We start from the raw sequence: 21,560 nt of genomic DNA on the forward strand, positions 1-21,560 counted from the left end.
CAGATGTTAGCGGGTGTTAGTGGGTTTTTTTGTCCAGTGGGAAATGGGCTTAGAATCAATTTTAAGAGTAAAGAATGATATTCTGCATTTGAAATATTTTTTTTCGTATTTTCTTCTTTTGTCGTAAAATAGTGGAGAAAATTGACAAAGCATTCATGTTTTTACACCAAAATGATTAAGAAAATATAGTTTTGGAAAGCTTTCCTCAGTGAGAATACACAAAATTTGCATGATCAGAGAAATTAACATTACTTGTTTTTATCAAAGAGTTTGAAGATAAATGAGGGCGTCCTTTGTTCAAAAGCGAAAGAAGTGAAGATGTGGATTGATGTGCTCTTGAGCAAAGTGTTTCCTTTTCATATAATGGAATAAACCAGTAGTCAAGTGGCTTGTTTTGTTCTGCACGGCCTTGTGAACACAGCAGTTGCAGGTCACGTTTCCCGATTAACAATCTATCATTGTTTCTTTTATTGGTGAGTTACCTCATAGGCAGAATATGAAGGTAAGAGACAAGGTGTACAGATGCAGCCCAACTCTGCACTGCAGATGTGCTGGTAGTGGTGCATCAGTAGACATTAGAGGATAAAAGGCAGTAACATAAAACAGATACCCCCTCACATGAAAGCCCTTTTTTTTATGCGTGCACCCTTTCTTAAAGTGTGTGTGAGAGACTGTCAAAGTATTACTCCACTACATCTGTGAACTAGGTGGTAATTAGGCCCGGAGAGTCGTCATTGCATGGCGTAATGTGATTACATCTCCCTGACAGAATGCAGCGATTAGACCTCACCGACCACAAGGACGCACTACTTGTGTTTTTCCAACTTGCTATAAAAGGAGAGAGACCCTAAAATAGAACTTAAATGTTGTATGCTATTTCTGTTCATGTGAGAAATTCAGTTCGATTCACTCTTTTTGCTGGTTTTGTAAAGTAACAGTGGAATAAAGTTAGAGTAAAGAAAGTGTCTTCCCACATAAAGGCTCACTTTCTGCATTAACGTTGACCTTTTTTCTAACCGGTATTTATGTTACGGTGCATTTTTCCTTTCAAACGAAAATGCATGACGTAAAGCCTCGGGGTGCCGTGGTTAGCACTGATGATGCTTCACAGCAAGAGGGTTGCAGGTTCCAACCTGGCTCGGGGTGTGTGGAGTTTGCATGTTCTCCCCGTGTTAGCGTGGGTTTTCTCCGGTTGCTCAGGTTTCCCTCCACAGTCCAAAGACATGCAGGTTAATTATTGACTCTAAATGTCCCGTAGGTGTGAATATGAGTGTGAATGGTTGTCTGTCTCTATGTGTCAGCCCTGTGATAGTCTGGGGATCTGTCCAGGGTGTACCTCGCCTTCACCCAATGTCAGCTGGGATCGGCTCCAGCCCCCCCGCAACCCCGAATAGGATAAGCAGTTACAGATAATGGATGGATGGATAAAGCCTCAGGGTTTGGGGCTGGGTTAACAAGCTCGATGCCGTCTCTGTCAAGGTCTTATTTCAATCAAACAGAGACACAATGGGGATAATAACTAAGCCACAGTGTACTCAGAGCACTCTGTCAGCTTATTTCTAACTTCCAACGTCTGTCAGGGTTTAAAGAAATACAGCAGAAACAAGCGAATGGTCAACTGGACGGAGCTTGACAAATGATTCTGGCGACTGGGAATCTGCAGGAGTGATGTATGAGCTAATCTTCTATTTGTGAAAGGAAATAGCACCGAGGGCGGAGGGCCGGGGTCAAGGAGGGAAAAATGCAGCTAATGTAGAGTTAGCATGACATTTCTACGCTTTGCCGTGAACCGTGCGTTGGCCTCTGCCAGAGCTGGAGACAGCGAGTGATGGCGAGACTTAAATTGCAACAGAGAAAAGCCAAAGAATGACATGTAAACCTGACATTGTAGAGGATACATTTACCCGCCAGCCAACGGCTAATCCCTCCTGATTTACCTTCTTCTCACATTTGTTCTAGCAGACACCTTCTTGAGTTACAGCTTGGCAAAGCATGGCGAAGGGAAGCCATTTTTCCCTGCCGTCCTGTCAGGCTGGAAGGAAGCGACAGCGAGAAACTCGCGCATTACCTCCTCGTAGCTGGCAGCTGCAGCGTCTGAACAATGAGTCTGTGCCTGAGCTCCCGGCCAACTCAGTGTCGAGATAGTGAGTGAAATATGGGGGGGAGGAAAGAGCCTGCCTGGATCTGCCAACTCAAATGTGTCATTGTGGTGAATGGGCTATCTGGACGGGGCCACGATGGATTGTGCAAACAGGGAAAGTGAATCAATGAGGCGACATTTTCACCCTTTTCCTTTTGAACAAAGACAGGATTGCTGCTGTGCTGTAGCAGGCCATTAACATGATGGAATTTAGGAGCAGAATATTGATTGATTTTAACACGTTATGCAGTTGTAAGCAGGACATTTTGAAGTATTTATTAATGTATATGTCAAGGATTGTAACTCCCCTGACTGGTGTATAAACAGTAAATGGATGACTGATAATAATATTACATAGCTGTAATCATATTTAATGACATGCAGCATGGTTACACTGAATTCTTACAATATGTAAAAACTACTATTATAAATGTATTCCAAAATTGATTAAAGGTCCACTTAAAATGAATTACTTAGATTTCTACCAGAGCCACATTGCATCACCTTCATCAGTGAATGGAGTTTGTTAGGGAGAGTAAAGAAGCATTCATAGATATATAAGTACTTCAATAATAAATGTAAGTATGATACATACTTCATTATATTGTCAATCATTCAATAACTAATTCATTCATTTCTCCACAGTGAACAATGTTTGGGTATCACTGGAAAACTAGAAATTCCGAGCTTTCTAAATCACCTAAACGCAACATGACTCGAAGCACACAGCGTCTATTAGTAACGGGGAAATGAAGCGGTCAAACTTCACACCTCAGTCTACAATAACACGTTTGATATCGCTCGAAAATAGATATTCCGAGCTTTCTAAATCAGGAAACGTTATTATATCGCGGTAACGTGCGGTCGAGCCGGCCGTCGCTTTCATCTACGTGGTTAAATCGGCCGACGCTGCAACTGTAGAGCACCCATATACTGACATCTATGTTAAAATCACACATTCTTACTGTATTCATTTAGATATTTTCCAAATAAAAGTCCCCAGAAGTGTATGATTCAACTTTTTCCCATGGTCTAGTGATAAAAAAAGTTAACAAAAATCGCATTAAATCGTAATATTGAATCGCAATACTTAAAAATTGCAATACATATCGAATCAGCACCCAAGTATCGTAAAGGTATCGAATCGGGAGATAGGCGAATCGTCCTAGCCCTAGTGATTATACACTAATGAAAACATAGTTATGAATATTACATTCCATTTCTGCTAATAGATCCCCCGAAATGTTACACACTGCAGATGAGTTTACTAAGGACGTTCACATCAGTACAACTCATGACCTCATATCCTGTTTCGACCGCTGGGAGGAACACAACCCCACCTATGGGACTGTATTTGGCACAAAAAAGGACCACTTTGGGTTATCTTTTTTCTCTCTCACTACATTACAACATGGAAACTTGTCGACATGTCCTCCCTCTCATTTGGGGAAGTTCACACCCCATCACCCGTCACTCCTCTTGATGAAGGACACCTTGCTGTGTAAGCAGAGCAGCAAATAATAGCATCCTGTCTAGCTATTGCTGCTCTCACTTTCCCGTGTCGGAGGTTTTCATCTCATCTTAAGCTGGTACAACAACAAACAACGATGTTGGTATGAACACACAGGGGATGGAGATAAAAAAAATGTACGTTATATCATCTATAAAAAAAATTTAAGATAAAGATTATGTCATCCATTAAACAATCCACTTTCTTGAGTCATTGTGGCTGCAGGGATTTTATGGGATTTGTGTAAAATTGAAAATAGCTCTTGTAACTTTCTCAGGCTGTTTGGAAGCACCTGATTTGGAGGTGCTAACTGTTAATTAGGGATGTTTATAGGAGCAGGGTTTAATTTACTTTTCCTTGACGAAGTCGGCCTGAAAAACAAAGCCTGTGTTTTTGGTTACGAGCGAATGCAGCTCTGTGTTCGTGGCTCAGGGAGATTTTCTTGTATTCGTACAATCTTTAAGGAATTTAAAGATGTCAAAAAAAATCCCTGAAAGCAAGAGAAATATTGAACAAGTAGGAGTTTATGGTTATTGTGGGAGTGAAAAAAATGTCAAGGATGTATGAGAGGACCTGTGGAGGCTGAGGTGGTCGGGTGTCAAGATGTGATATGGAAACCTACATTTTAAACTTTGGGGATTGACCGAGCGTTTGGCGGGGAACAATCGGGAGCTGTCGGAGGGACCACCCTGTCGCAGTGCATCCTGGGTTTTGACAAGACTCTCAGACCAACCGGGAAATAAGAGCCACGGTTGGGTTTTAAATTCCCTCCGCCCAGATCGGATGCAAGGTGCTGGAGATGATTGATGAGAAGGTTTTCCTGTAAGGTTACGAGGCTGGAGAATGGCTGGCACTGGTCCGTTTCAGGGCTGAGATATGAGGGTAAACATTATCTTTCCAGACACACCTTTTCCCTCAATAGTAACGACTGATTTTTATAAATATCTCAAGGAAATCATTAAAACTTAATCGTGATGGATCTGTGAGTAATGTCGTGAGACATATTTTTATAAAAGAATGTGAATGTTTAACAGTTTAATCTTTTACGAGCCCACCAAGCCTCTGCAGAAATGTAATTTAACTCTCAATAATATACATGACTTAACAGAAAACTACTTTTTATGGCCAGACCAGTGCCAAGCTAATTAATACACAAGTTATATCTCATATAAGTTATGAGAATACACATTTTTGAGCATCATAACAGCAAAACAAACAACATCCACCTTCCCTTCCTCCGCCCAAAGCTCCGAACCGCACTCGTCCTACAAGTCATTGCCAGAGTCTTTTTGATCCGAGCCCAAAACCTCAATTACACTGTATTTTTCCAAGATTAAATTATGCAGTCGACTTAGTTTTACTCAGAAATCTCCAGTCCTGATGTTGCGTTGACCTGGTGAGGAGCTGCAGCCTCAGTGAGCCGTGAACGCCTGGCACTTAGTTTCATATCCTTGTGACACTAAAGGATAAAGACGTCCGGGCGGGAGATAATATTTTTGATGGGGTTGCAGCAGGATTTAAGATTGCTTATGCGCTCCACTGTAAAAGATTAGAGTGATGAAATCAGACTTTTGTCAAAGTCCAGGGGCTGATAACTCGGGACAAATGTTTTTGGGGCTTGAAACCGAGCAAATCCTCCTGGCAGAGGTGGGGAAGGGTGGGTGGGTAGTATGACTAAAGGGTGGAAAAACGGTTTAAAAGGGTCTATCCAGTTTCAGGAGCCTCTCATGGCTTAGTGAAGTGGAAGAAAGGGGAAGTATCCATGTCAGCAAAGAGACAAGTAAGGTTAAACCCTTACGAGGCTTCTGCAAAGAGCCCAGTGTGACATTAAATGTTTTATGCTTTATTTGTTCTTTGGTCTTATCTCATTCCTCCAGAAAGACACTAATGTTTATCAGTCCACAAGCATTACAGCATCAAGGTGCCAAAGCAGAGAATACCTCCTCATATCACCTATAATCTGTATAAAAGCATCCAACAATTTAAGAAGTTTGAGCATGCCAAGGAGGAGGTACGGTATCTGCGGTCTGGACAAAGAGCAAACACAAGAGAGAATAAATGCTATGCCTGGATCTCTCTAATTTAATGTAAGTATAGCATGAGCTCATTCCTAAGGAGCGCTCTTTTTTTTTTTTTCAAACAAAGAGAATTATGAGCTCACATTTCGAGAAGCCATATATTACGGACAGTTTTATGCTCAACCCAAAATATAAAAATCTGATTTAGCAGCTATTCTTTAGGCCTTGGCTGCGTTTCAGAGGGACTGCACAGCATCCAAATTTTAATATTACATTTTAAATAGAAGCCTCTCTCTTGCTTTGGAAGGGTACAATTAAATGCAATTCTTAGGATCAAATGAAAAACTGATTTGGCATTTGTTTTTGAGCCCAAACGCAAATTTTCTTCATGAGGCTCCCCTAGCTCAAGGGCTCGGGTGCCTTTGGGAGGCCAAATGTTGAAAAGTAGGCAAGTGATGGGAAGGTTATTGGCTCAAAAAGTGGTGTAAAAGGTTCTTTTGGCCAACCTTTGGGAGCTTAAGCCCCAGTTAAGCCCCAACTACTCAAGTGGAGCAGCTGAATGGCCAACAGTACAAGACTGCTGTTGCATTAGCAATCTCCCAGGTGTATATGTTCAGTATAATGTTGCAGAAAAAAAAATGTGTCATGCAAAATGCAATTATAATCAATAAATGTAGAAAAAGCACAAATAACTTTGCATGACTAAAATCTCATACAGAAGCTAAATAATGATTAGCAAAACATTTGATTGGATAACGGTGTATGTAAAAAACAAGACATGTAAAGATCCATACAGCTGCGCCAACGCCAACAGATGTTTTTACATTTTTTAAATATCTTGTAAAACCTCTCAAGACTAGGCGCCCTGCCAGAGCTAATTGCACTAAAAGAAAAGAAAATCACCATCAATCCTCATCAACACTGGAAGCCAGTGGACAAAGCTAAACCTCGTAACCCTCGGTGCTAAAATGCGTCTCTGGAATCCCTCCAGATGTGAGCCATCTGTTGTGTTCAGTCACTGAGGTGAGACTAGTCGTGTCTATCCAGACGGTGACATCACCCAGAATAGAGACGGGCTGAGATCCAACATTCAGGGCTTTCATTAATAACGCTGCTGATCCGAGCCTCTCAGGCTGCCCCTCGACATGCACTGGGGTATCCCACCAGTGCACTTCATCAACATTCTAAGTGTTTTCTGCCACGGGGATCCTAATGCAGCCAAGAGACCCGAAACACCAGGGCTGCACTTTACCACAGTATCCCTAACAAGCTCCGTCCTTTACTTCCCTGAGAGGTTTCAGATTTTATGGACTGGCGTGGCATAAAGTCATGGTTAAAGCAGCTACAAAAGTGAGCAGATCTGACCTGTTTAAACCAGGTTGCAGGATAAAAGGCGACATGAAGAACATTAAGAACAGATACACCTTTCGTAGCTATACCTACAAAAAGTAATGCACTGTCGGGGTAGATGGGTGGGTCAAAAAACTCTGGATCATACCCCGTGAGAGACCAGTCAACATTGATTTATTAGTCACGTAACTTCTGTTCTTAAGTTCCGCCACTTACTGAGTTATTTTAACCCAAACCACGCTATTTTCCTAAACCTAACTAAACAGTTTTGTTGCCTAAACCTAACCAAGTAGTTTTGTTGCCTAAACATATCCAAGTTGTTTTGTTGCTTAAACCTAACCAAGTAGTTTTGTTGCCTAAACCTAGCCAAGTAGTTTTGTTGCCTAAACCTAACCAAGTAGTTTTGTTGCCTAAACACACCCAAGTTGTTTTGTTGCTTAAACCTAACCAAGTAGTTTTGTTGCCTAAACCTAGCCAAGTAGTTTTGTTGCCTAAACCTAACCAAGTAGTTTTGTTGCCTAAACACACCCAAGTTGTTTTGTTGCTTAAACCTAACCAAGTAGTTTTGTTGCCTAAACCTATCCAAGTAGTTTTGTTGCCTAAACCTAACAGTAGTTTTGTTGCCTAAACCTATCCAAGTAGTTTTGTTGCCTAAACCTAACTGAGTAGTTTTGTTGCCTAAACCTATCCAAGTTGTTTTGTTGCCTAAAAAACAAACCAAGTAGTTTTTTGGCCTAAACCTATCCAAGTTGTTTTGTTGCCAAAAAAAACCCCCAAGTAGTTTTGTTGCCGAAACATATCCAAGTAGTTTTGTTGCTTAAACCTAACCAAGCAGTTTTGTTACCTAAATCTATCCAAGTTGTTTTGTTGCCAAAAAAAACTAACCAAGTAGTTTTGTTGCCTAGGAAAACCTACAAAAAATGAGGAAGGATTTTGTAAGATATACAAACCTTTGTATGAGGATAAGTTGCTTCAGTATGCACATGTGGAAAGGGATTTGTGAACGTGAATGCTTTCCACTACTTGGAAAATAATGATCAAATCTAGATACATGACAGATAGATCGAAAACAGCTATTTAGTTGCCTCCTAACAAGGAGTGAAATCAAGCATCCCTTGATTTTAAAAGGGATTAACTCTATTTGCATCAGTCAACATCTAAATTCAATTAAATGTGACACCCGGCTCCATGACAATCCTTTTGTAGTGATGGAAGAACCCACAGGAGACAAAAAGACGCCGCACTGCCAAGAAAAGAATACTGTTTTAAAGGGATGAAAATGTTGAGACAACAAATACAGATGTTGGGATGACATACAACAATCCATGAGAAATGGAGGTGATGACGTGGCGGCTAAGTGGTATGAGCCTCAGTCTGCTTCTCCTCACATTAATTCAGAGACGTTTTTGAGGCCGGTTGCCAAGAAACTGTGATAATGAAAGCTGTACGCCTGGACAGGAAGTGAGCAGACAATAGAAAGAGCTTGTGTCCAGGATCCCAAACCGCCGCCCATCCGGGGTCTCATCAGCTCTGAGCACTCCGGGAGGGGAGTGATGTCACCTTAACGCACCCACTAAGACAGACGATCACACCGACTCACACTCCATCACAGCTCTGTCTCGCTTAAGTAAATTCCAGCGTCACACCCCACATCCCGAATCACTATCATTTACATTCCTCCTGAACACAGAGAGGTGAGCAGCGAGTGGGAGGATCCGAGCAGCTGGCTGGTTGTGATGGAAAGGCTGAGAGAGGAGCAGGACGATAAGAGAGGGAGGGAAAGAACGGAGAAGAGAGAGAGGAAAAGAGAGGAACGACGCTTCTAATAAATCATGTAAAGGAAGTTGTTTTAATAGGCAGAGGTTGCTGGATGGTCACAGTACTGGAAAGATCATATTAAACATTATTAGTGTTGTTTTTATTGAAGCTGGATGACAAGAAGTTTGTGCACAATTTTTAGATTGTCTCATTGCAAGTCCATCAAATTTAAAACACTCATCTGTAGACGTGGTAGTTTTGTTGCTTAATCCTAACCAAGTATTTTGTTGCCTAAACCTAACTAAGTAGTTTTGTTGCCTAAACCTAACCAAGTTGTTTTGTTGCTTAAAAACTCAGCTTATTTGTCACGTAACTTCTGTTCTTAAGTTCCGCCACTTACAGAATTATTTTAACCCAAAACCAAATATTTTCCTAAACCTAAATAGTTTTGCTGCCTAAACCTAACCAAGTAGTTTTGTTGCTTAAAAACCTAACTAAATAGTTTTGTTGCCTTAACCTAACTAAGCAGTTTTGTTGCATAAACCTAACCAAGTAGTTTTGTTGCTTAAACTTAACCAAGTAGTTTTGTTGCCTAAACTTAACCAAGTAGTTTTGTTGCCTAAACCTAACTAAGTAATTGTGTTGCCTAAACTTAACAAAGTAGTTATGTTGCCTAAACCTAACCAAGTAGTTTTGTTGCCTAACCCTAACTAAGTAGTTTTGTTGCCTAAACCTAACCAAGTAGTTTTGTTGCCTAACCCTAACTAAGTAGTTTTGTTGCCTAAACCTAACCAAGTAGTGTTGTTACCTAACCCTAACTAAGTAGTTTTGTTGCCTAAACCTAACCACGTAGTTTAGGCACTGGGAAAAGAAAATGATTGTCTTTTAGGAATGAGGGATTATTGGACATGTAGTCCTGCCAATAGTGGTGCAAGATCAGAAAACACATCTTTCATTTTCTGTAATCTGATAGCAATTTTCCAGTAAATGTAACAGATCACCTGTCATTTCTTTCCAATCGCTCTAATCCCCTCACATGTGAGCCATTACTTTTTGAAAAATGATGTGTGTCATCTGAGGTCTTGCTCTTCTGTGGAAGTGAACAGAGCCAAAGCGTTATGAGAGGGTTCAGATAAATGACGAACGAGGACATCTGGCGAGTTTAGTCAGGGGCATGTCATCTACGGAGGGAGAGAGACTGTGTTGTTTGGTTTTTGAAACTTGCCAATAAAGCCACTTTGAATTGAATTGACTGTGGTGGCACAGACAGAAAGAAGGGCAGACGGAAAATGCACTTAAGTACAACTGAAAGTCTACAACCTCTCAGTTTGCATACATAAATAAAAAGGTCTGATACAACAGCAAGCGTACCGGCATTTATTGACCTGGCAACTGCATTCTCTACTATATTAACTATGTGGATAACCAGCAGGCTGGTGCAACATATATGTGTAAGTTTATGTAGTATGGGAATTACGCTATAACGTTGTAAAAACAAGTTGTTTTCAACATAGACATGGATGAAACATCAGACCCGACAGCATCAGTCAGCTCCTTCATTAGCATTAGTTAGCAGTCCGCTTAGTAAGAACTACCTAAAATGAGAGAAACCGTCTCTGGGAAAAAATGTACTTGACGATTACTTTGACTTTTTAGTTTGGCCCATGTCCCATCCACTAACATTGAGGAGGTGGCCTTTTTGACCTATACGTCAGCCAGCCACCAGGGGGCGATCAAGATGTTTGGGCTTCACTTTTGGGGAGCTGTCATGTCGTCCATCTTTATATACTGTCTGTGCTTGGTCTCCTTTTGCCTGGTATTGCCTCTAGAGGAAGATTTGCCAGCCCATTTTTTAAGAAAAGACACAACAGGTGAATAAGGTAAAACTTTGAACTAATAGATATCACCATGAAACTTCCCCAGTTGATTACTTACATCACAACAATTATTTTATGTATTACAAGTTTTTTGAAATGTTATGTTTAAATCTGCAAATGAGGCGTTATCTAATGTCAATGAATTTAGGAGAAATCAATAGACGCAAATAAACAAAGTGGTAAAATAAACACCTAAATGTGTGGATGTTTTCTTTCCACTACTCTGAAAGAAGACATGTTATGGAAGCAAAATTGACCAGTGCATGAAAAAACTATGTTTTCGTCTGAAGCGTCTCACCTTATTTAGTGCCACAACAGTTCATGTTTAGAAACTATTCCAAACTACCTCCCAGGTGAACTATAAAGGTTGCTTTCGCTCCAATTTAGGATCAAACTTGGGTCGAAGTGGCGCAACAAAACAATAAAGACGGAGAATGCTTCCCTCAAAAAGGTGTTGGCATCGGAAAATGACCACAATAACAAAACTAAATCGACTGCTGATGTAAGAAAGTATAAAGAATCACTGTTAAGTGCCAACTCAAAGAACAAGAGCTCCTCTGGGCCAGCTAAACACCCTACATAGGCACACATTTATTCACTGTTATACACGCGTAAATCTCCCTCAAATAGCACAACGAGGTAAGTGCCAAAAGTTTGTTCTCATGTCTGTTGCATAAAAACTTTTCCTTGTGCAACTTCATCTGCACTCTCCTCTGACTCAACCTGACCCTCGTGGATGACGGCCCTTTGGAAGCTGCCCCCCCCAAGTGTCCAAATAGCAATGTGGTGACGTCCCTATCAGTGGAGTGTATTTCTCTGGGCTTTTGGATTTGATCCATTAATGCAGTTGTGAAAGGATGACCAGATTAGGAAAGCCATTTCCTGTGTTTAAAGATGCTGGACAGTGTTTGTAGATAAGTCAGGGAATGAGTAAATGGGACAGATATCTAAGTAGGAGTTGGATACACAGCGCTGATGGCAGAATTCCAACACAAGTTTGTACGAAACTGGAAAGTGTAGGTGGTTAAAACTATTTTAGCTCAGAGGGATGAGCTGTAGTTTACTTCAAGTATTCAAATAAAATACAACATGCATCACCTTAAAACTTTACTCCACTGGCTGGTGGTCACACTGTCATTTTTCCAGGCTGAACCAGCATTTATATACAGTATGTACGCTCCCACCTTAAACACAGTCTCAGCGCTGAAGGCTTTGAAGTGCGGTTATCTTTAACTGCGTAAATACAACCTTTGTTTTGGTGTCGACTGAGGGGCTGATTAGGACGGAGGTGAGGCTGGATGTGTGTGATATAGATGTGAAGACGCAGCTTTTATAGCTCATGAGAATGGATTAAAAGGTGGATCTACAAGCACGCAGGTGTGAAAAATATCAGGCTTTATGACTTGACAACGTGAGAAAAGCTCCGCTCCTTGAAATCTGATTAGAGAGCCTCCGCGGACTGTTTGAGATCAATGCTAATCCATCAGGAAACCATCAAAGAGTCTCTGGATGCAGCTCCGCCCAGCTCACCTGACAGCTGGACACATTAGTGTGTGTATGTGTGTGTATCGCTTCTTTTCTTCCTGTGAATTTGCTGCCAAGATTGTCATTGTTAGAGGCCTAATGGAGCCTGGCCTCTAAAGCTGCAATTACTTTAATAGATGCTGTAGGGCAGTGATTCCCAACCAGAGGGACTTGATCTCCAGGGGCGACGTGGGAAGATAACAGCGCAGCTAATTTAAAAAAAAAAAAAAATACAAATTGTGATTCAATAAAAGAAAAATATATCTACATATTTGTGTGAGGCTGATCTTTAGCATATTTATCTTGGCAGGAACTCTGACACACCTCAGCTCCAGGATGTGTTGTCGGGAAATCAATTTAATATCATTTATTTATTTTATAGAATAATATCCAGTTAACCATTTGTAACATAACAGGGGGGGTCCAATACTCTAATACTAAGTCTAAATCATATCAAATGTTTAAGTAATTATGGGCAGAGTCTAGGGCTGCTTGATTATGGCAAAAACCATAATCCCGCCGTACTGAGGTACGTACTGTACTGTAGAGTGCCACCGTCACCCCATGCCAAAACAAGAGCGTGATTGCAAAACGGAATATGGTACATTAATCTTCTTATATTGATTATCTTGTTTCTATAATCGTTGGAAGCCGTAATTGTAATTTGATTAATTACACAGGCCTAACACAGTCTGAAACGATATTGTGCAGAACATTGGTCTCTTTCACAGCTATACTCAGATTTTTCTGAAATATATGTTTTTTTGTTCAATATGTTACGAAGGAAATTAGGAACTTCTTGTAGGCAATGAAATATCCGAAGCGAGATGAAGTGAAAAATGTGTCTCAAACATAGTCATTTGACTTCAGTCGCTGCTAATTTCCATTTTTTACAAATCCGTCTGCTACAATTATATAGTTCTAAAGATACATTAGATATGTGATTCAACAACAAAATCTTTGTCTAAAGTCTGGCTCAGTATTTTTCAGCTATTTAAACGGTGCATTATTCAGATAGAAAGATGTGCCTACTACATAGACAGGTTTACAACACGCGTATACTACTATTTTGTATTTGCTCGTATGCAGTCAAATGGAGTTGTTGATGGGAAGGAGGATTAGGAGACGGCGGAGGCAGAGGGTCCAAAAGACACCTATAATTAATCAAGAGACTAAGTACAACCCCTTTGCCCCTTGCGCCTTACTTTGCACCCAGATTATGCGCCGCTTAACTCGCAAAAATGGAGCTGGACAAGCTTGTGCCATTCACTTTAAAGTACCATGCACTTTGGATCATTTAAATAGGGCCCTTGACGTACAGCCATCTGATGCCAAGACCTCGCCATACTGTACATGTACGTGTAATGGCTGGTGGTTGATGTGTGGCCCCTGAGCTTTGAAATCCACCACGACTGTGCAAACAGTGATCAGAACATCCTCCCTAAGTGTTTGCGATTCACATCAGAAGTCCAAAGTGCTGGAGGGGTAATGATTATCAGCTGTACCAATTGAATGCAGCAGACACACGCCTGCCGTGTTGACTACACACACACGCACGCACGCACGCACGCACGCACGCACGCACGCACACACACACACACACACACACACACACCTCTGACTTTCTCACTACACGTGTGATCCTTTGTTAGGCAATAGCTGTTGTTAGTGTGTAAATTACAGCCTGTCTACCTGGTCCAGCCCTTCAATCTGAAGCTGCAAGATTGATTCCTGCCTATAATCTTTTATATTGCTCCACGGTGGCATGACGTGTTTCTTTCGTTATGCAGGCGGGTTTAGGGAACTATATGTTCCTATCGCTGGCTTCGAGAAAGAACAACAAGATTCTTCTATCGAGAACTAAGAAAACACGGCCGGCGCTGTGCGTCTACCACCACTAAACATTTTGTCTCAAATATTCAACCCATGTAGAATAAAATGGCAAAAGACTGTATTCACATTCTTTAAGGATCATTTGGATGTTGGTTTGTCGTTATAACAGGTCTCTTATCAAATTCAGAAACGGGGAATCTTGTCATTCCAAGCTACAGGGGATGAGTAATTAGTGTTGTGAATGGTTTCATAGATTTTTCTAATCATATAAAAAAAACTTTCAATCGATTAAAATATTTAATGTGCGATTAATCGCACAATTTTTTTTCCAAATGTACCTTAAAGGGAGATTTGTCAAGTATTTAATCCTCTTATCAACATGGGAGTGGACAAATATGCTGCTTTATGCAAATATATGTATACATTTATTATTGGAAATCAATTAACAACACAAAACAATGACAGATATTGTCCAGAAACCCTCACAGGTACTGCATTTAGCATAAAACAATATGCTCCAATCATAACATGGCAAACTGCAGCCCAACAGGCAACAACAGCTGTCAGTGTGTCAGTGTGCTGACTTGACTATGACTTGCCCCAAACTGCATGTGATTATCATAAAGTGGGCATGTCTGTAAAGGGGAGACTCGTGGGTACCCATAGAACCCATTTACATTCACACATCTGGAGGTCAGAGGTCAAGGGACCCCTTCGAAAACAGCCATGACAGTTTTTTCCTCGCCAAAATTTAGTATAAGTTTGAAGCGTTATTTATCCTCCTTCACAACGTGCTAGTATGACATGGTTGGTTAAGATATAAAACAATGTAAAGTGTAAAAAGTAAAGTACTCTATGGGTCTGTTGAGGTTGCATGAGACTGCAAAATCCTAGTTATGTGACAGTGACAGTGAGTTATGGAGACAGACATCCAGACTAAACAGAAAAGAATATCAATAATAGCTGCTGCTCTAAAATATGTAGGTTTTCTGAGTCTGAACGTCAAGATAAATGTCTTCTTAGCGTTAGCGGCAGCTTCACCGAAGGAAAATATAGAAACTTTTGTATATGGAGAAGAAAAGTAACCTAGTAAAATCCTTTTTTTTTCTTTAAGAGGGTAGCAGACATGCCTTTAGTGCTGCAAACCTCCCCCGGGGTTACAGCTGTCAGAGAGAGGGGGTGAGAGGTCAAGGTCATCCCCCACCCTCTCATTTCATTAGAGAGACAGACACAAAAATACATGCTTGTACACACACCTTGTACACACACTCAAAAAGGAGAGAATAAAGGAGAAATGTGAGTCGATACAAGGAAGAAAAAGAGAGAATGCAGGTTAACGAGAGAGAATGAATCACCTCTAACAGGCAATAACAACTACTTGGACTGTACAACATGTCATCACAACAACGAACAAAAAGGTCTTGAGCCACAGAATGGCCGTAAAAACAGATTTTGGCCATAAAAGGCCAGCAAGCGTCCGGGTTTTTTGAGCCTGGCAATCAAAATCACGTTCCATTTTAACAGCGAAGCCCATGCTGAGGCCCAGAAACAGAAAAAAAAAAAAAAAAAAGTTGGTGGACAAAAAGACAGAGAGACAAGAGAGGAGAAGGGATAAAAGAAAAACAAGCAGAAAGAGGAATGTGGAGACAAAGTCACGGGTGGATAAAAAGAGAGAAAGAATTCCAGAGAGGGATAGAGATAGACAGGGAGAAGGAGACATATGGATTTGATTACAGGCCGATGATGTCATGCATGTATGTCAGGTAATCAGGCCTTGGGCTGTGCCTATCGCACAAGCATGTGTGTGTCAGACGGCACTGAGTGTACGGGGCAAGACCGGGCCTCGTCTGCGGCGGTTTGTCTGATGTGCAGCAGAAATCACACCAAACGTAAAATCACGCTCAGCTGGAGAGGGTGAGTGTCTCTCTGGCTTTGTCTGGTTCTGCTGCTCCGTAACTCACACATGATGCCACAGGGGGCAAAAAGAACATGTGGAAATGTGTGTCACACAGACATCCATTCACAGAGGTACAGTAGGAAATCTCTCTTCCATCTGGTTTGGTCATTAATGGTTTATCAGATTCATGCTAGATATCAGGTACCAGCCAGTGCACACACACACACTAACACACACTAACACACACTTACAAACTCTCACCTTCCTGCAGGCATTCGCAACACTTTAATGCGCTCGTGTGACAGCTGTACTTTTTGTCACGTTTGGTCAGAGACTGTGTAACAGATATCAGGTGTTGAACTCGTTGAGGTCTAAGCATAAAAACGTTTTCTTCGTCTTCTTGTAATTTCCCGCGTTTCTACTCAGGTTTTTAAGCACAAATTGAGCACAAAAACAGGTGAATGGAAACGCACAAATAGTTCCTTGACACTCCAAAACACCACAGAGTGGTTTCATTTTAGCGTCCTTGTGAGGTAAACAGTGCTGTAAGTAATTTACCAACATGTGCACATATTCAACGGGCCAATTTAGTACATTTTGGGATGATGTCGTATTATGTTGCGGTAGAAGTTAATCTTGGGTACTTTGGACAACCTTGTGTTTTTCTTTGAGATTGTTTTTTGGCATTTTATGGACTTTATTGGACAGAGTAGATACAGAGAGAGGGCTATGACATGCAACACAGGTCAAACTGGAAACTTCATAAGTATATAATAGGCATCTTAACCACTAATGTTGGTCTGAACTCTGAGAGAGAAGGTCTCAGTTGGACAGGGACGAGTTCCTCCGATCACAAATCGTTTGCTGCTTCATTTACCAGATAAATCCCTTCATTCATCCATGTGGCTCATGTTTTGACTCTTACAATTTCCAGGAAGTTTCAGCTCAGAAGAACATGGCAGCACGTTGAAATACCGGAACGACCATGCCTCGGGATTTAACGACCGCCTTGCCGGAACCGCACACGTTGCTCATGCAAACCAAATCCCCAAACCTCTGCATTCTTTTGTGTATTGTCAACGCGATAGTCATCCCATGGAGGTTACATAATACATCTTCATCTCGCCACTATTTGTCATTTGGCAGAGGCTTGTCACAGCAAACATGTTTGTGTGGCCTGCTCTTGTGTTTGATCCCTGACATCTGTTTCAAGTATACAGTACTCAGGGCCCCAAATATGTCCATATGCAGAAATAGAATCTAATTTTGGATGACCGAATTGTTTGTTCCAAGAACAAACAGTTTGTTGCAAGGAAATGGGAGAGAACACAAGACTGAAATACATCAGAGTTTAGAGCTGGAGCTCACTGGGCAGTTGTTGGACTCTGTGACACTGTGTGTTTGAAATTGCCTGAAATCAATCCTGCTTGACCCAAGTGTACGTTAAAGACTTCAGAATGCTTCAGGGAAAGGTCTCTCAGCAATCCAGTTGTCATACTTTCAAGTGGACGCAGGAAGTGGTTTCTTTGAGAAGCGAGACTTCAGTCTCAGCAGGGAGCTCAACCGTGTCATGATCCCCTGGCCATTAGCTGTCAGCAACACATGTGACAATTACCATACGGCGCTGGTCAGTGTATTGAATGGCAAGTTTAAGACTTGCAGTATTCTCCAAATCAAATTTGATGTGTTTGCACAGGCGACACGGCAAGTTCCTGACCAAAAACTAATGCTATCTTTGGCTTCTATCGGCGCTGCGTGCACAAGCCGGCCGTCCAAACTTTTTCACACAGCACTCATTCATTATCATCCAACAACGGTCTCCTCCAATTGGTCGAAAACGCTGTGATTAAGTGCAAGTTTTTGCACGGGCCACATGTTTTTGGTTTTACCTCTTTTTAGGAAATTTGCGAGTCGTGTCTGGCTCCCGCTGCGACTCATGAAAGCAGCTCCATCTGCCGCTAAACAACTTCAAGTCGGTGTGTACGCTGGCGTTTGTTGTACTCGTCAACATTTGGAGAACACCTAATTCGATTTAGAGTACGCTGTTGGCCTGCTCTGTTTTACATTTCTGGACTTAAAGTTTGTGAAGATAGTTAGTAGATGCTTGTGGATTTAAAGCTGAACACACCAGCCTCGTTTCCTATCATTACTGTACGTCTGATGTGTAATTACATCCTTTACGGTTGGGAAATTAATGATAGCACAGAGGGGACAACCAGGGACTTGTAATTGTGCTGTATAGCTTTTGGCAAACGTTCAGTCGACTCATGAAGCCAGGTTGGATGACGTGCGTTGATTGACTACTGATGTATGCCGTGTTTGTATTTTTACATAAAAATCGAGTGCAGTTTTAAATGAATCCAGCAAATCTCCGTGTTTCCTCTACTCGGTTGGCAAAGCTCGTAACATTTAGTAACAGTGACCTCAGCCATTGTGAAGCCATGACATATTTCATTTAGTGGGTAAGAGACAGGAAGTACGAGTCTTGCCCTTGTTATTCGCTCAACGGCTGGAATCAGTTAGAAGTGCAACATACTGCCTGAGAGCACATAGTGACAGAATACACTTTGTGTTTTTACAGACTGATATATGGGACTAATTTGCTGTCTTATTGCATGTCATGCGTCGTCGCATTACACCAAACACGCCATGTTTGTCAGGAAGTCACTACTCGAGTTGCCCGTGCACCCTGCAGTGTCACCGGCCCCATTGTTGGAATAAACTGGGCACATTTTTCTCAGAACAATAGAAACACTGACAGCTAAGTAACAACCTCCCTATAAAATTTGCTCCCATCATATGACAATAGATGACGCACAATGTTAAGACTTTTAAAAGATGGATTTGGTCACCGGCTATAGCCTGAGAAATGTGTGAGTTAGGTAAGAGCAATCTGATAATGGGAGTAAAGACTGAGGCATTGTGAGCTGAACAATGCGCCACTGATAAAGAGCAATGTGTGCTGGCTTAAGCTATGATTACACTGCTGCATAGAAATCCATTATTTTGTTTGTGGAGCCATTAACTTAAAGCCACTTTTACACCCACAGGTGTTTAACTACCCAACCCTCGACTCAGATATTCTCACAATGTTGGCTGCAAGATGAACTCTACACCAGTAGTGGAAAGTAACAAAGTACATGCACCCAGTTAGTGGATTTAAGTGCAATTTTGAGGAACTTCTTGTTTTTTAGAGGAAAAATTGTACTTTTTACTCCATTGTATTTATTTGACCACTCTAGTAACTTGTTGCTTCACAATGAGTTGTTTTTTACATGGGTAAAACAAACAAGATATGAAGTGTGTACTTTAGAGGTGTTGGTCTCCTGATTTTGTATTTACATTGGAACATAGGGAGGCTAGCTGCTTCCCTTTGTTTCCAGTCTTTATGCTAAGCTAACTGTCTCCTTGGTGTAGCTTCATATTTACCGTACAGACGTGAGAGTGGTATCGATAAATCGGAGATTTCGAGAATAAAGTCAGAATATTCCAAAATTAGAAGTCAGAAGTTTACGAGAAATAAGTCGTAGAATTATGAGAATAAAGTCATAATATTATAAAGTAGTAATTTTTACGTGTTACATTCTTTTTTTATTGTAAAGTTATGACTTTATTCTCGTAATATTACGACTTATTCCTTGTAAAGTTTTGACTTTATTCTCGTAATATTACAACTTTTTTCTCGTAAAGTTATGACTTTATTCTCTTAATATTACAACTTTTTCTCGTAAAGTTATGACTTTATTCTCGTAATATTACAACTTTTTCTCGTAAAGATATGACTTTATTCTCGCAATATGACATTTTTTCTTGTAAAGTTATGAATTCGTAATATTACGACTTTTTCTCGTGAAGTTCAGACTTTGAATCTTCGATTTGTTTTCCCTCAATGTGGCCCTAATACTCCGTAGCACATTTGCACTTGGGTCCTCACTGCATTAGACTTATATGCTATATACTTAAACTATAAACTGTGTTACCTTCATCACAATGATCAAATGTTTTGCGGCTCCAGACAGATTTTTTTTTTTCTTTGCCTAAAATGGCTCTTTTGATAGTAAAGGTTGCTGACCCCTGGTCTAGGGCTTTTATTGTGAAAGGTAAGAACAGAAGGAGTGGATCTGGTCTGCGCTGCCTGCTGTCAAAGCTGAAAGGAGTAACAAGGCAAAAGTGAGCATGGCTCACATCCCCCCGCTCACTGCTTGACCTCTACTAAAGAAGAGCCAAAGGTTTTGCCCTTTTAGAACTAATGGTTAATACATGTGCATTAACTAATTAACTAATAGGCACCCTGGACTCCTAACTCCCAAAAGGCACAACTAGACCCCACTGTCAACCACCATACCAAATTTGAGGTTCCTAAGTTAAATACTAAAATGAGCCGAGCAGTTGCCGAATCTGTCGTCATTTTAGATCAACAACGGTTAGTTTAAAAGAGTTTCCAGAGGCGGCGAGTCATGCAGGTCTACGACGGCGTATTAGGGCCACATTGAGGGGAAAAAAAATCAGAGATTTTATTACGAGAATAAAGTAATAACTTTACGAGAAAAAAAGTCGGAATATTACGAGAAAAAAGTAATAATTTTACGAGAAAAAAAGTTGTAATATTACGACAATAAAGTTGTAACTTTAAGAGAAAAAAAGGGGTAATATTAGGAAAATATATTACCAGCAACCAACAAAACGGGCGAGAGGACATAGCAGCCTGAGCCTGCTTCTGGACGGGTAGCAGCTGTTTGTCTCGGTTTATTTCTTCGGAATAAATGCAGTTTCTTGCACAATCTTGTCAAGGTCCTGATAATGTGCTGCTGATGTACCAAAAGATGAAGTATTTCCTTATTTGTTAAACCTTTACTAAAGTAGAACTTCACAAGATGCTCCACGTTCCTCATTTTCATTTCCCCTCTAAAATAACACGTAAAACTTCTGACTTTATTCTCGTAATACTATGACTTTTTTTCTCGTAAAATTACGACTTTATTCTCGTAATATTCCGACTTTTTTTCTCATAAAATTACAACTTTATTCTCGTAATACTATGACTTTTTTTCTCGTAAAATTACGACTTTATTCTCGTAATAGTACGACTTTTTTTCTCGTAAAGTTCTGACTTCATTCTCGAAATCTCAGATTTTTTCCCCCCTCAATGTGGCCTTAATACTCCGTCTAACTGGACACCTGTGATTTGCATAAAGTAGCCTAGACCTCAGCTTTATGCAGATGAGGAGTGGGCAACGTGACGCCCCGTCTCATGAAATGCAACGCTACCAGAATGCATGCATGGCTGCTTACTTAGACAATGAATGGGAAGCGTGGTAGGCTGTGGACATGTACCATAAGAGGGTGATGCTACCAGCCAGCTAACAGCTGATTTAAACCAGGAATGCTTACAAACCATTTCAGTGAAACTGTCAGAATGTCAAAGATACGTGTTACATGTCTTGTCTTGTTCTTCGCCACTGGTCTCAATTACAAACCCTCATCCAAGATTTTCTTATTAACTTTGCAAGCTGATTCTTTTTTTCTTTCTTCTCCCTCCTTGGCTGAATAAAATGACTTATGTTGACAAGAGCCAGAAGGAAATAGCGTAACTCGAACTCCTTGTCTCTCCTCACCTGCTGCCCTGCCTCCGGAGCAGTGACAGACCAGGCAG

General features: G+C 40.9%; 2 protein-coding genes across 3 annotated transcripts in view; one reads left to right on the plus strand and one right to left on the minus strand.

Moving 5' to 3' along the window:
* Positions 1–21,560, plus strand: part of filip1l (filamin A interacting protein 1-like) — an 85,815-nt gene that overhangs the window by 46,457 nt on the left and 17,798 nt on the right. The gene's annotated exons all lie outside the window — the stretch shown is intronic.
* Positions 1–21,560, minus strand: part of LOC119483477 (epithelial cell-transforming sequence 2 oncogene-like) — a 72,036-nt gene that overhangs the window by 18,963 nt on the left and 31,513 nt on the right. The window lies entirely within an intron of this gene.

Source organism: Sebastes umbrosus, chromosome 24, assembly GCF_015220745.1.
Source record: "Sebastes umbrosus isolate fSebUmb1 chromosome 24, fSebUmb1.pri, whole genome shotgun sequence".
In the NCBI taxonomy this organism is placed as follows: domain Eukaryota; kingdom Metazoa; phylum Chordata; class Actinopteri; order Perciformes; family Sebastidae; genus Sebastes; species Sebastes umbrosus.